Source organism: Bos grunniens, chromosome 9 (genome assembly GCF_055505025.1).
Source record: "Bos grunniens cultivar Pamir isolate PY7600 chromosome 9, Bosgru_T2T1.0, whole genome shotgun sequence".
NCBI classification, from domain to species: Eukaryota; Metazoa; Chordata; class Mammalia; order Artiodactyla; family Bovidae; genus Bos; species Bos grunniens.
Genome location: NC_141173.1, coordinates 103,628,832 through 103,644,355, shown reverse-complemented (window position 1 = coordinate 103,644,355; position 15,524 = coordinate 103,628,832). Strand labels below are relative to the sequence as shown.

At 53.5% G+C, this 15,524-nt stretch overlaps 1 protein-coding gene across 2 annotated transcripts in view; it reads right to left on the bottom strand.

Moving 5' to 3' along the window:
- Window positions 1-15,524, bottom strand: part of SMOC2 (SPARC related modular calcium binding 2) — a 157,775-nt gene that overhangs the window by 125,510 nt on the left and 16,741 nt on the right. The window lies entirely within an intron of this gene.

Sequence of the window (15,524 nt, the reverse complement as noted above, 5' to 3'; positions counted from 1 at the left end):
ACACGTGAGACCGAGGTGCGTGGATGTGGAGCGAGAGGCGCTGCCCCTCCAGCAGAGCAGGACCGCCCTGTGCAACCCCGCCTCTGTGTTTACTGACCTGCAGTCGCACAGCGTTTCTAGGCTGCTGCCTGGTCACCCACTAGACCATTCTCCCCGATTCAGTGCAGATTTCAGCGTTTATAAAACGGGGGCTTGCATCGAGTGATTTCTCCAACCCCATCAAGTTCACCAGACTGCCCCCATAAACCACAGGGGAGTGGGCTTGAGGGGTGGGCATCAGCTCCCCATGGGGCCCATCCCCGCTGGTCCACAGCAGTGACTTCCGTTCATGGGACCTTCCGAGGGTACATCCCTGGTTCCTGCCCCCGCCCCCACCCCCGCCCCCATATATTTAACTCTGTAACAGAGTCTTCCTGGAAGGACTGGGATAACTTGGCTGAGAATCTGCATCCTGGTTGCTTCCCCCTACGAGGACATCCAGAAAGCTAAGACTGTCACCTCAGCAAGGCTGGGGGTTTGAAGGCTGAGGGTATTATTGCGGTATTATTGTGGGTTGAATGGTGTTCCCTCCCCTTGAAAAATACATTCAATCTGAACCCCGGGCACCTGTTTCCGACTGCTTTCAGAAACAAGGGCTGTGCGCAGTAATCGATTTAAGATGAGGTGGTACTCAATGAGAATGAGAGTGGGCTTCAGATCCAACCACTTGACGTCACAGGTTGAACTGTGTCCCTTAGAGTTCACATGAGGTGCTATCTCCCATCCCCTTAAAGAGCAACCCTATTTGGAAATAATGTCATTAGTTAAGTTCATCGAGTCATGCAGAAAGAAAGGGAGCCTTTATCCAAATGACTGGGTGTTCTTATAAAAAGGGAAACTTGGATACGGATATGCACACGGGGGACACCGCATAAGACCAGGGCACAGGCTGAGGACCAGCCAGGAGCTAGTGAGCCACCGGAGCTGGGGGCCCGGGCCAGGCCCTGCCTCACGCCGCCGAAGAAGCCGAGCCTGCAGACACCTTGACCTCGAACTCACAGCCTCCAGAGTGTGAGGCAGTAAACACTGTTCCTTAAGCCACGTGGTTTACGGCAATTGTCATGACAGCCCTCGGACACTAGTACAGATGGGTTGCTGGGCAATAATAAGGGAGTGAAATCATGAAATGATAAACTAACTGTTGATGTCATCACATTAAAAATCCCTCAATCAAAATGACTGTAAAAGGTTCCTGCTTTACTTATAAAAGATACAGAGAAATTACCTCAAAAAACACTCAAAAGGGAAAAGAGAGCCCCATCTGTACGGAGACTGTGCACCATGTGTATGAATCTCCTTTGATCATGTGGCAGCTTTTAAACTGCCTCTATACTTTATCCTTTTATATGTATGACACAGCCAGGTGCGTGAGGAGCCCAATAAAAGCCAAAAGGCACTCTCCAGTAGCGCACTTTGCAGACAGGTTTCTGCACTCTGAATATTTTAAAGATAACTTTCGCCCTCAGCCTGATAAGAGGTGATCAGTTTGAATAAATGATAAAGCTAAAGATGGATCACTCAGGTCTGCTCTGAGGTCACTCAAGGGGACCCCACAGAGGTCAGAAGCGAGGGGAGGAGACAGAGCAGGGAGGTGAAGGGCCCCAGAGGGGAGCACAGGTCAGCCAGGCCGCAGAAACCCGGCCTCCCTGGCCAGAGACCGCCCTGGAGGAGAAGGTGACTCAGCGGACGGGGCCACCTTCAGGCTCCTCCAGCAGAAGAAGACAAGTCAGAGAGAATGGCAACGGGTCTGCTACGTGTGGCGGAAATCAGTGAGCAGGCGAGGAAGAGGCAGGCAGGTGTGCCCAGGAGGGGCCGGGCCGGCACCGCTGCTCGGAGACAGCTCTGACACCCTGAAGCCGCTCACAGCCCTGCCCGAGGACAAGGGCTCCTGCAGGGGGAAGGTGCCCTCAGGGCTCAGAGGGGCGCAGGCTAAGGGTCCCGGGCTCCGGCCGGCAGTGTGCTCTGACCTCCTCGGCCCTCGAGCCAGCTGGGCCTTCCTGCGCGGTGCATAAAGAATAAAGAAGACAGGCGCCCCCTCTCCAGCCCCGCACCTCCCTGGCCTAGCTACCACACGCCCAGAGTGCAGCAGGACTTCACAGCGGACGCCCTGGACGAGGGCCTGAACACGGCCACGCCCGTGGGCGGGGCATGAATGCCCTTGTTTACGCTTCTCTTCCAGGAAAGGCAGCTCGCTCAAGGCTGAGGTCTCAGCCTGGACCTGACTCTGTGATGAAAAGCTACAAGATGTGGATTTGGACGGCAGAGACTTGGAACCAGGACTATTTTTTCTGTAAAACACTGCAGAACCGCAGGAGAATGTGGGTGAACTCAGCAGGGAATTGGATAGGTTTTCACGGACGGGCCTCCAAACGCTGTTACCGATGCATGGTGAATCACGATGGGTTTGGACATGCACAGCCAACACGGCTCGGGGGAAGGAGCCACAGGAGATGGATTTGAAAGAAAACAGCCCTTTCAGGCCTAACAATATGCCAGTCAAACTGCGGACTGCGGCCACACGGCTCGCTCCGTCTTTGGAGAAGGAGCCGAGCAAAGGTGCAATGCAGGTCTTCTCCTTAAGTTGTCTTTTTCTTCTCTTTTGCTCCCTGGCACAGAGGGTGGGGCACTAAGCCTTCCCACCACGCGGAAGATGAACAGAGCCGACAGGACGTAAGATCTCTGAGCTGCGCCCCAGGGGGCTGGAAATCGCGGCACTGACGCTTGGTTTCTGCTGTTCGCTTGGTTTCACGACTTTGGGGACACAACCCTTCACTCATCGGTTCTAATTCTTAGTGGGTTACTGGCAATGGCTGGACCACAGACAGCAGGGAAACGGTGCCCACAGGAAGAAGTAAGAAGGTTAGGTGACCCCATGGACTACACAGTCCATGGAGTTCTCCAGGCAGGACTACTGAAGTGGGTAGCCTATCCCTTCTCCAGGGGATCTTCCCGACCCAGGGATCGAACCAGGGTCTCCTGCATGGCAGGCAGATTCTTTACCAGCTGAGCCATCAGGGAAGCATGTAAGGTTGGAGGGGATAAACTAGAAGGTTGGAACTAGCGTGTACATGCTACTCTCCCCTCCTCATGTCCCTGTGCTTTGGGTCCCCACTAGCCCAAAACCTCAGGTTGGGGACTGGAGGGGGGAACTCCTGGATGTGATCCCCAACGTCCATCAACAGGTGGGCAGACTTTGCTTCACGGGCTTTACAGGCCAGCAGAGGCCTGGCAGGCCTGAGATCCACTCAGCAAAGCTTCACAAATCCCCACGTGCTCAGTGATCTTGGGGGAGAAACTGGGAGAAGCTTGGCTGGTGACACATTGCCCGAGGTCGGGAGAAGATCCGGGTCGGGTGGGCGTGATTGTGCCTTCAGAACACGCATCGCTGGGGCATTGTCTGGGAGCCCTGGGATGTGTTCTGGCTGTCATCAGGGTAGACATCCCAAAAGAGCGAGTGTGCTGTGGCTAGGTCTTTAGAACATCACAGGCAAGGACTCCTGCCTCTGTGTGTGTGCCTGTGTGTGGGTGTGTGTGCCTGCCTCCCCTCCCACCTCCTTCACACACACACACACACACACACACATGCACACACACACAGGCACACACACACATGCACAGGAACACAGACATACAGGCACACACATACAGGCACACAGACACAGGCACACAGATACATGCACAGGCACATACACACACACATACACAGGCACACACACAGACACACACACAGGCACACACACACATGCACAGGAACACAGACATACAGGCACACACATACAGGCACACAGACACAGGCACACACATGCACACACACAGGCACACACACACACACACATGCACAGGCACACACACAGACACACACTCACATACACACACAGACACACACAGGCACACACACACACACACACGCACAGGCACACACACAGACACACACTCACATACACACACAGACACACACAGGCACACACACACACACACATGCACAGGCACACAGACACACACTCACATACACACACATACACACACAGACACACACAGGCACACACACAGGCACACACACTCATGCATCCTCCAGCTGCCACCTAGCTGCAAGGAGCCAGGCTCACAGACAATATGCAAAGCCTCTCTTCGTCAGTCCTTGTCCCTTCATCTTTTTCCTTTTGGGTCTTGAGATGTCACAAACAAAGAGAGTGGGCTCGGTTATAAGCCCAAAGCTTCCAGATGCCTTTGTCCATGCAGCAGTAGGGAAAAGAAGCTAGGAAACATCACCCGGCCACACATTCTGGGGAGAGAAACCGATCACTGGAAGTGCATGTAAGCACATGTCCGATAATAAGGACCGTGTGACGAGCCCAGGGATGCGTTTCCAGGCTCCACAGGCTGAAAAGGTGAAGAGCAGTGATTTGGAGGCTGAGAGGAGGAGGGGCGGGTGGCTGTGGCTGGTGATCTCAGACCCAGCAACACATGTGCTTGAGGTTTGGCCATCGATTCGAGCGATTCCATTTCATCTTGGAGCTGGAGCGTCCACAGGAAAGAAGGTTCTTCCAGGGTCTGGGCGCATCTGCTCCCCGTCCACAAGAGGCTTTGAAAGCACAGAACCACAGGAAAACGAAACTGCCGAGCCTCAGCTTTTAAAGGGAACCAACCTTAATTGCGACTCAGAGTCTAATTTAGTTCAACTTCGGTTAAAGGTTTGGAGTCATCGGTATTATTGCAAACAAAAGTCTATAATGAACACAGATTCTCAGATCAAAAACCAAGGAAAATGAAGTTGCTGATTCTGAACTTTCAGGGGCTGCTGGGCACTTCCAGCAGCCAGCCCCAGAGAGGCCAAATGCTCCATAAACACGGAAAGCCTGGCTAGTTCTACACTGTGTATTAGAGGCCTTCAAAATCCTGAAGCCCAGCAATCCCACATCCAAAGTGCAAGGGAAGAAAAACATCAGAAATGCATACAAACATGAATGCACAGTACTGCTCACAGCAATATTCCATTAACAGCAAAACAAACGTGAAGGAAATAAAATCTCCAACAACAGAGGTTTGAATAAACAAATTACTCTAAAGCATACAACAGAAAAGTGCTAATCCATTGAAAATCATATGAAGGATATAGAAAACATTTTAAGTAAAGTTATTTAAAATGAAAATGCAGAGTGCAATCCCAAGTTTATATACACACACATATGTATGTACCTGCGTCCAGGGCGTGCACACACACACACACACACAGTGTACCTGAAAGACTGCGAAATGTCAGGACTACAAAGTCTCATCAGTGTCTAATCTCCAGGCAACAACATCATAGGAGACTGGGGCATCCCTCACCCTCCTTCATTTTCAGATTCCTACAGCGGACCTCAGCTAACTTTTAAAAAAAAATCATGCCTTTTAGATTTTAAATTTATACAACACTTAAAACCTACTGAAAATGCATAACCATATGCCCATCACCCAGACAGATATGTATCAACAGTAAAGAAAGAAAAAAGCATGAATTATTAAAAGCTACACACAAGCATTAGTCGTGTCTGACTCTTTGCAACCCTGTGGACTGCAGCCTGTCAGGCTCCTCTGTCCATGGGATTCTCCAGGCAAGAATACTGGAGTGGGTTGCCACGCCCTTCTCCAGGGGATCTTCCTGACCTAGGGATCGAACCCACGTCTCCTGCATTGCAGGCAGATTCCTTACTGTCTGAGCCACCAGAGAAGCCCGTGAAAAGCAATAGTGAAGTGAAGTTGCTCAGTCGTGTCCAACTCTTTGCAACCCCGTGGACTGTAGCCTACCAGGCTCTTCCATCCATGGGATTTTCCAGGCAAGAGCACTGGAGTGGGTTGCCATTTCCTTCTCCAGGGGATCTTCCCCACCCAGGGATCAAACCTGGGTCTCCCACACTGTAGGCAGATGCTTTACCGTCTGAGCCGCCGGGGAAGCCCTATGAGAAGCAACAGCACAAAGTAAATGCCCCAAACATCTAACAAAACAGAAAACGTGCTCTATGCCCCTTCGGACCAGTTTGACATCGCTTTGTCATCTAATGAGTGACCACATATAAGGAAAACTGTGGGTCGAAAACAAACTTCCATCACGACCACCGCCACCGTGTCTGTTTTGACGCCCCCAAATGTGAAACACAGCCGAGACGCTCATGTGTTTCCAGCCGCCCTCTGCACAGTTTAGGACAGCTGGAAACAAAATAGAACAGAGCTTAGTGCAGAATTACCTAAAAGCCCGGGCTCGACACCCGTTCCTGCGTCCTCGACACTAAACAACAGTCCCCTCCACAGGGCACTGCTGGGAGACTTAAGGACGCGAGCCTCGTGAAGGCCCCGTGTCAACAGTCACTCAGCAGACACCGGTCCTCACGTCCCTAGACAGCCTAAGGCCACCCTGCCCAGCCTGCCCTTCTCCTGTCCACCTGGCCAAGGGCACCAGCCCCTTCAGGAGGACCTCTGAGTCTCTGGAGGGACCCTGACACCTTCAGTCCAGCCCTCCCAGCCCGCCTGCTCTCCCTCCTGCCTTTCCCCACTGCTCCAGTCAGAACAGACAGATGTCCTTTTACTGTGCCCTGGGGACACTTTGATCTTTATAAATTGAGGGTTTGGGGCAACCCTGCCTGGGGCATGCCTATCGGTGCCATCCATCCCACAAGCTTCTCTCACTCTGTCTGTCTGCATCACAATTTGGCAGTTCTTGCCATTTTTCACATTCTTTCGTTACTATGACACTTGTTCAGTTCAATTCAGTTGCTCAGTCATGTCTGACTCTTTGCGACCCCATGGACTGCAGCATGCCAGGCTTCCCTGTCCCTCACCAACACCCACAGCCTGCCCAAACTCATGTCCATCAAGTCAGTGATGCCATCCAACCATCTCATCCTCTGTCATCCCCTTCTCCTCCTGCCCCCAATCTTTCCCAGCATCAGGGTCTTTTCCTGTGAGTCGGTTCTTTGCATCAGGCGGCCAAAGTATTGGAGCTTCAGCTTCAGCATCAGTCCTTCCAATGAATATTCAGGACTGATTTCCTTTAGGATGGACTGGTTGGATCTCCTTGCAGTCCAAGGGACTCTCAAGAGTCTTCTCCAACATCACAGTTCAAAAGCATCAATTCTTCAGCACTCAGCTTTCTTTTGATGATACTTGTTGGGGTTTCTGGAATCCGTGATCTTTGATGTTGCTACTGAGACCCACTGAAGGCTTAGATGATGGTTCCTATCTTTTTGGCAATGAAGTACTTTAATTACAGTCCACACATTGCCTTTTTTGAGGCGATGCTATTGCACATCTATAGACTACAGTGTAGGGTAAACGTCACTGTCGTCTGCACCAGGAAAGAGATCCTGCGTGTGCCTCGCTTTATCATGATGCTGACTTTACTGCCGGGCCTGGACCCAAACTGCGGCATCTCCCGGGTGTGTGTTCACCTCCTCCTGGCCCAGCTGCTGTGTGTGTGTGTGTGTGTGGTGCCATTTAAATACAAAGACGGGCCCAGACACAGACACGCACACTCACTGGTGCACTCCCCCTGTCCCAGGACAGCTCTACCGCCCCCGAGCATCAGGCCCCGCCCCCGAGCATCAGGCCCCGCCCCCGAGCATCAGGTCCCGCCCCCGTGTGGTCCCTTCCTCACGGCTCCACCCACTTCCAAAGCTCACAAAGTCTGGCCGCCCCGACCCCAGGGACCACTGCACACGGAAGGGGCATCGGCATTGTGCCCTCCTTGAGAGGGGCACGAGGGGCCTGGGCTGTCCTCTCACCTGGCGGAGGAGACGAGAGGTGGCACTAAGCCCCCAGACTCACTGACGGGACCACGGCCCCACGAAGGGCCGGGATGCAGGACGGGGGCCCGGCGGCCGCGGGAGCCACGTTCCGAGGCAACCAAGCATCCCTGCCCCTGAACCCGCCACCTCACCCTGCAGGTGAGAGCGCAGGCCCCAGCCTGTCGGCCGCTCCGACGCCCCCCAGTGGCCCCGCGACCAGAACGCGGCGGCACCCGACTGTCGTCAGGCTGAGAGGTCGAGACTGGATCGACAACCCCACACTCCAGAAGATGGGGCGTCCTGCCGCCCCCGGCAACGGCTGGTGGGGAGCTGGAGCTTGTCTGGGTGTGCGAGTCTCTGCCCGCCCGCAATGCTTGCAGGACAGAGGAGAGCCTCAGGGCAAATCAGAGGCGAGGGGACAGCTTCCCAGCACCAGACACGGGCCAGTCTGGACTCCTGAGTGAGATGGGAGGGTGTCCCCGCCAGCCCTGCAGCCGCAGTGAAGAAGGAAAGGCAGGGAACCGCTTTGTTCTAAGACGTGGGCCTCCTTCGGCAAGCGAGCCCCACGCAAGCCTCGGGGGGAAGGAGGCCCACAGTCTGCTGCCTCTCGAGGCCTGATGTTTGAAATCGAATTTGGCAAGAGGCTTATGTGGTTACTAGCAGTTCAAGATGCCCTGAGGCAACATCGCAGGGAGGCAGAATCTTCCACGCAAGTCAACATGAGGCAGGCCTACCCTCAATAGCCCTCACCCAGAACTCTGCTGTGTGAGTCATGGACCTTTAAAGCTCCTAACGCTTACTTGTCAAGGTGGAGATCACAGCAGTACTATGTCCATGGGGTTGTACTTGTAAAGGCGGAAATCACAGTATTGTTATAAAATGAAATAGACTCCACAGAGTGTGTTATGTGATGGACTCTCAGCATCTCACATTTGGTATTTTTTCTTTTTTTGATGTTTTAGCAAAAATTATCCCAGAAGTGCCTCAAATGGCCATGGAGATGTCTCACTAAGATGCAGGGTCCTGGCATCTGGGCCAGAGATGCATCAGTTAAGGCTTCACTCAAAAATAAAAGGTTAGAGAAACACTTTATCTGGAGCAGAAATATCTTTCAAGATTTGGCATTCCCTGTTCAACATAAAACAAAGCCATATCACAAGTAGCCAAGGCTAAAATTTGGATTTTTTTTTTGAAACAATAAACTACACAGATATGGAAAGCAGGTAGCTGGCAGGTCTCTTTTTCATGAAAAAGAAAAGATGCCACACACGGGGAAGGGCGGAAGCCTTACTTCTAGATTTCCTATAGAACTAATGGAGTCGGTGATTCTCAGCCTTTGGTTTCCTTAAGGATCATGTGAGATTCTGTTTTCGAAACAGCCTGTCTCCACCCTGCAGGTCTTGACTCCAAGGACCAGAAGGGGATGAGAATCCACATTTTTTATCGGACACAGTGGGTGGTTCTGAGGGACCTCTGCCTGACTCACACCATGAGAAACTCTGCACCAAATCACACACACAGTCACTGAGAAAGGCCAATTTTGAGAAAATGAATATATTTCAAACTCCGTATGTATTTTCTATGAGCAGATCAAGCTCAGAGAAAATTATTGTTTCTAATTTAGTCCTCCAGCCCAAAGACAAGGAAAAAAGACATAAGCAGAATTTCATTGAATGAACTGGAAATTTCCATTCAATGTTCTTGAAGAGATGAGAAAGCCTTCCTTCCTAATGAGACTGCAAATCGGGATCCTGGCGACACTCACATGTGGTCAAGGCTCTTTGTCTCTGAAAGGTCATCCGCACAGCGAAGCTGGCGGGGAGCAAAAGCTCTGCTGATTTTTCCCACAAAGGCGTGCGATTTGGCTGCTGGTGCTGCCGGAATTTGCACAGTGCTCCGAATTGCTAGTTTATTGATTTCAGGACACCGTTTACAAACAGAAAGATTTAGAAAATTGCTTCTGTATTCAAACCCTGACCCTTCGAATCCTGCCGCGCCTCTACGCCCACCCAACCAGATCTTCATGTTTATATAAACTCGTGACCCGGGATCTGTTTACAAAACACGCTCAATTACCCCTCACAAAACCCGCCTGCTGCCAGTTCTGCCAGACTCGCCTCCTGGGGAACGCTCTGCTCAGGGATTTCCGGGAGAATAAGGCAGCGAGACAAACCCTGGAAAACACGGCTCTTGCTCTGGGATGAAGATCCCTCTACCAGGCGAAAGGAGGAGAGCCGGCCCACGGCGGAGGAGAGGACGACCCAGGGGCAGGGGCTGCCCCGTCCCACACTGGTCCTGGCGCAGGAGCCCGCCAGGGAAGCGTGGCCAGACCCACACGCTGCTGGCGCAAAAAGCTCCCGGGGTCGTTACCGTCATCCAGGACTGCAGCTTCCTTCTGGGACGTGGGAAGGTGGACTTATCAGTAAAACCACTCACCGTGTTGAAACATGAACGCGCGCTTCGGAAGCAGTCAGCCGGTGAGGCCGGAGTCAGTTTCGCAGGTGTTGCCTCTGTTCACTCAGTCGTGTCCGGCTCTTTGCCACCCCATGGACTGCAGCACCCAGGCTTCCCTGTCCTTCACCATCTCCCAGAGTTTTCCCAAACTCATGTCCATTGAGTCGGTGATGCCATCGAACCATCTCATCCTCTGTCACCCCCCTCTCCTCCTGCCTTCAATCCTTCCCAGCATCAGAGTCTTTCCTAATGGGTCGGCTCCTCACATCAGGTGGCCAAAGTATTCAGCTTCAGCATCAGTCCTTCCAATGAACACCCAGGACTGATCTCCTTTAGGATGGACTGGTCTGATCTCCTTGCAGTCCAAGGGACTCTCAAGAGTCTTCTCCAACACCACAGTTCAAAAGCATCAGCTCTTTGGCGCTCAGCTTTCTTTGTGGTCCAGCTCGCACATCTGTGCAGTTAGAAAACTTCCTTATCAGCCTGGTGCTCCCTCCCTGGGACCTGGGCTCCCAGGGGCACGGCAGGACGTGCAGAGCCTGGGGTGCGAATGCCCTGGAGGTTCTCACTCATCTGCCTGGAGACACACGTGGGTAAGCACACCAGGCACTTGTTTCCGGCTCTTTGGTTCAGTGCTATTGTACTGATTCAAGAAGCCTCTTAGTTAAGCCAGGGAATGACAACAGCTGCAAAACCACCAGCTTCCTGCATGGTTTCAGGGATAACTATTAATGAAATACATCCATTACACAAAAAACATAATTAGTGGTGCTTTCTCAGAAACACAGAGGAATTCACGATGTGTTGCTTGCAGTTTCATTACATTTACAGCAAATCCTTTCACAAAGCAGGGGTTATGTTGGATTTAAGAAAAGTCTAAATGAGAATAACCCCATGTTCAGCAGATCAAAAGGGAAAGCATCCCTGGTCCACAGGAGAGGGTGGAATGCTCTCAGCAGAGCATCTCACAGTAAAACAGCTGTTGGCAGCTGTGCTGAGCTGGGTTCACCTGCGAAGGACTCACGTGGGCCAGAGGGAAGTTCTGTTCGGTTTGCTGGCTTTGGCTCTGGGCTGACGCCGCAGCCGCTGGGGTTGCGGGAGCCTTGTCCACAAAGAATGAGCAGGGCAGGCGCGCCTGCATCAGGTGTGAAGAGTCCATCTTCCGGACAGAGGCCCAAAGCACACTCAGAACACGTGCACGGGACCCAAGACAGATGCTTTCTCCTCAAGACGCTGGGTCCCCAACTGCGACTGAGAAAAGCAGTCTCGTGGTCCCCGGTCCAGCAGGTGGTGACCTGACCATCCTGTCCACACTTCCCTCCTGTGTCTCCCAGAGGTCCCATAAGCCCTTCCCTAGCCGACGCCACAGGCCTAAAATCTGCCCCAGGCGGTGGGCTTCAGGTGGCACCTGCTCTCCTGGGCTCCCCAAATTCATCGCATTTCATATCGGGTTTCACAAAACGTGCCATCTGAACACAGAACCTCGAGGTGAGACAAGAGGGCAGGTTTTAAAGCTCACACAGCCACCAGGTCACCAGTCACCAGCAAGCGACCCTCTGCCTGAGACTGCAGTGACCACAAACACCTCCCCAGCTGACGGCCGGCAGCCTCTGAATTCGGACAACGGGGCACGTCTCTCCACCGGGAGCCCTGAGCTGCAGAGACTCAAAAGAGTCCGAGGTTAAGAGCAACAGCCTTCTCTCTGGAGCCCAGAAAGTGAGAGCCGCCGGCTGCTGCCAGCTTTTCCCGAGTAACGAGCACGCGAACCCAGGGGGAGTGCACTCCACCCCACAGAGTGCCGGAAGCTTCAGCAGAAAGCTCACTTTTCCGCAGATTAAATGAAGCGGCAGGAGACTGGAAACTGGCCGCTTCCCTTCCCACGATGGGGGTCATTTCCCTTCCTGTGACGGGGCTGATCAGTGCTGACGGGGGGCTCCCGGAAACAAGGAGGCCGCCCTCGGGGGTGGGCTTTCCCATGGCCTGTGGAGCCTTCACCCTCCTCAGAATGTGATCTTTCAACCTGCCCCTGCCAGCCATGTGCAACCATGCCCGCCAGCCATGGCAACCCACTCCAGCCACGTGTCTACCAGGTCCTGAGGACCTGACCACAGGAAGGCAGCCAGTCCATCTTGGGCTCCTAAAGGGACCTCAGGCTTCTGGGGGCTTATTTGAAATTTTTCTCTCTGGTAGTTTTATATTCTTTATTCTTTACACAAATGATTTTCTTTAACAGAAAGTTGTCCAAGAAATACCTTGGATAGGAGATACCTCAACGGCAGAATAAGGTTAGCTAGTACAGTCCTGGGGGACATTTGGAAACCTGCCACATACAATGACTTACAGGTTCAGGTGTCAGCACGAAACCGTCTGCGGCACAGGGTACCCTCAGGTGGCCCACCTATGGCTCATGGGAGCGTCTACCAGTGGTGCCTGACGCTTGGGCTTCTGGGCCTTAGATGGAGAGGGCTGCTCCTTGGAAGGAAAGCTATGACAAACCCAGCATACTAAAAAGCAGAGACATCACTTTACCAACAAAGGTCCGTCTAGTCAAAGCTATGATTTTCCAGTAGTCATGCGTGGATGTGAGAGTCGGACCATAAAGAAGGTTGAACATTAAATAATTGATGCTTTGAACTGTGGTGTTGGAGAAGACTCTTGAGAGTCCCTTGGACTGCAAGGAGGTCCAACCAGTCCATCCTAAAGGAGATCAGTCCTGGGTGTTCGTTGGAAGGACTGATGCCAAAGCTGAAGCTCCAATAGTTTGGCCACCTGATGTGAAGAACTGACTCATTGGAAAAGACCATGATGCTGGGAGGGATTGGGGGCAGGAGGAGAAGGGGACGACTGAGGATGAGATGTCTGGATGGCATCACTGACTCAAAGGACATGAGTTTGAACAAACTCCTGGAGATGGTAATGGGCAGGGAGGCCTGGCGTGCTGCAGTCCATGGGGTCGCAAAAAGTCGGACGTGACTTAGCGACAACGGAATGGAATAGTCATTCACAAAACTGATTACATCTGAGCCAGTCACAGCCCCAAGTGCCATCTTCCTTCTGGAGGAGCTGTCTGTGGCTCCACAGTGACAGTCATACACCAGATGGCCTGGACGCCCCGTGGGTGGGCTCGCCCCTGCTGGGTTTCGGATGTACAGCAGGACAGTTAATCTTGGAGGAAAGAATGACCACAGGGCCAGCCCCCGGTGCTATTCTCAAAGTGGAAACAGGTGTGAAATCCCAGGGACAAGCTGATGCCCCGCAGAACCCAACCCCAGCTCAACTGAGGGAATCTCCCCCTGCCCTCGCACCGCCCCCTTGGGGACACCGAGCCCTGAGGTCACCTGAGAAGTGCTAGGAGATATGACTTTCCCGGTTGGTGCTTGCCCTGAGCGCAGGATATTATCCAGAAGGACCTTAATCTCCTTCATCTCTATCCAGATACCTCACTTCATCAAATTTACCTCCTTCTGGGGCTGCCTTCCTTCCCTGGGCCCTCACATTCCTTCAGAGTCTCACACCAAATGCCTTCAACCGTCTACATGCATCACACAGGGGAAGCACGCTACCACACTTTAGTAGCCTCTCAAAGCACTCACAGCCTCGGCTTTTCTCTGAGGACCATCGGGGACTGCTCCTCCTGTGTGTAGAATGCAGAACGGCCAACAGAGCCCCTCGAGCGCTGACCTGCATCATTCTGCTGAGAACTGCAGCTTCCGTGGCTTTGAGGTCTACACAGCTAATGTCTATACTTAGTGGAATGAGTGGAGAAGGCGATGGCACCCCACTCCAGTACTCTTGCCTGGAAAACCCCACGGACGGAGGAGCCTGGTAGGCTGCAGTCCATGGGGTCGCTAAGAGTCGGGCACGACTGAGCGACTTCACTTTCACTTTTCACTTTCCTGCATTGGAGAAGGAAATGACAACCCACTCCAGTGTTCTTGCCTGGAGAATCCCAAGGACGCGGGAGCCTGGTGGGCTGCCGTCTATGGGGTCGCACGGAGTCGGACACGACTGAAGCGACTCAGCAGCAGCAGTGAAATGAGAGCAGCCTTAAGGTGAACACAGCTGGGAAAGGCGCGTGTCATTTAATGTCATGCAGACCATCGCCCCTGCGTCTTGATACTTTCGTTTCCGGGTTTGGGTCAGTGGAGTATTTTAAGGGCAGAGAACCTAAGACCTAGGTGGGCTGGGAAGGGGGTGGGTAACTCCCTGATGACACAAGACCTTGGAGAAAGAGTCCCCGGGAGCTCATGTCCACTTTCCTGCAGGAACAGGACTCAAAGAGCACCCTCAGATAAATAGGGGAAGCTTTATACTAGGTGGGACTTTAGTATTACAGACACCATACAAAGGTTACCGTAACTTGCAGGTAACTCACCACAGAGTTGTTTGGATGTGGCCACTGTAGAAATGGAGGAGGAAATGGCAGCCCACTCCGGTGTTCTTGCCTGGGAAATCCCTGGGACAGAGGAGCCCAGTGGGCTGCAGTCCACGGGGTCGCCAAGATCGGACACGACTGAGCACGCAGCACACGCGGCAGGACTATGCCTCTCCCACTTGACCGCCACCCACCTGGCCTTTCCAAGGGTTCTTCCCACTCCTGGTCCCCCACGGGGTTAAGTGGCCACAGAGGCTGCGTGGACAAGACACCCAGGAAGCCCCTGAGCTCAGGCCATGTCCATGCTGGCCCCCTCTGCCTTCTCCTCCCGTGTCCTGTGAGCCCACCGTCCACTCCTCCACCCTCCCGTCCCTGGGGGAGTGCTGCAGTTGGTCACCAGAGCCCCGCTGGGCGTTGGCAGTGGGGCCCCACGCATGTCCAGCACGGTAACTGGATGGGGCAGGTGGGGCCTGGGCCACGAGGGACCCGCTGGAGGAGGACAGGGCCCACCCCCAAGCAGATAGCTTGGGGAGCCCCAGAACCTCAGACCAAGGCCACCAGGCAGGGCCTGAAGCAGAGGAGGCCACGGTCTGCAGGGAGAGGACCGGTCAATCTACAGGCAGCAGCGTGTCCAGGACTCGCCCCAAAGCCAGGCTTCCCTGAGGACAAGCTGCTGCAGGTCGGCTGGCAGGAACTCCAGGACACTTCAGACACTGGATCCCCGTGGTGCCCAAGAAGCTGGTGCCGTGACAGGCTCTGAGGACCCGAGTCACCGAGGCAACAGAGAAGTGCCCACAGCTAAGGGGCAATCAGAGGGTGAGCGGGTGGGGCAGGGCACAGCTCAGGCCTCGTGGTCCACTGGACAAGACCTGCCACAAGGATCGACTGGAAGGGAA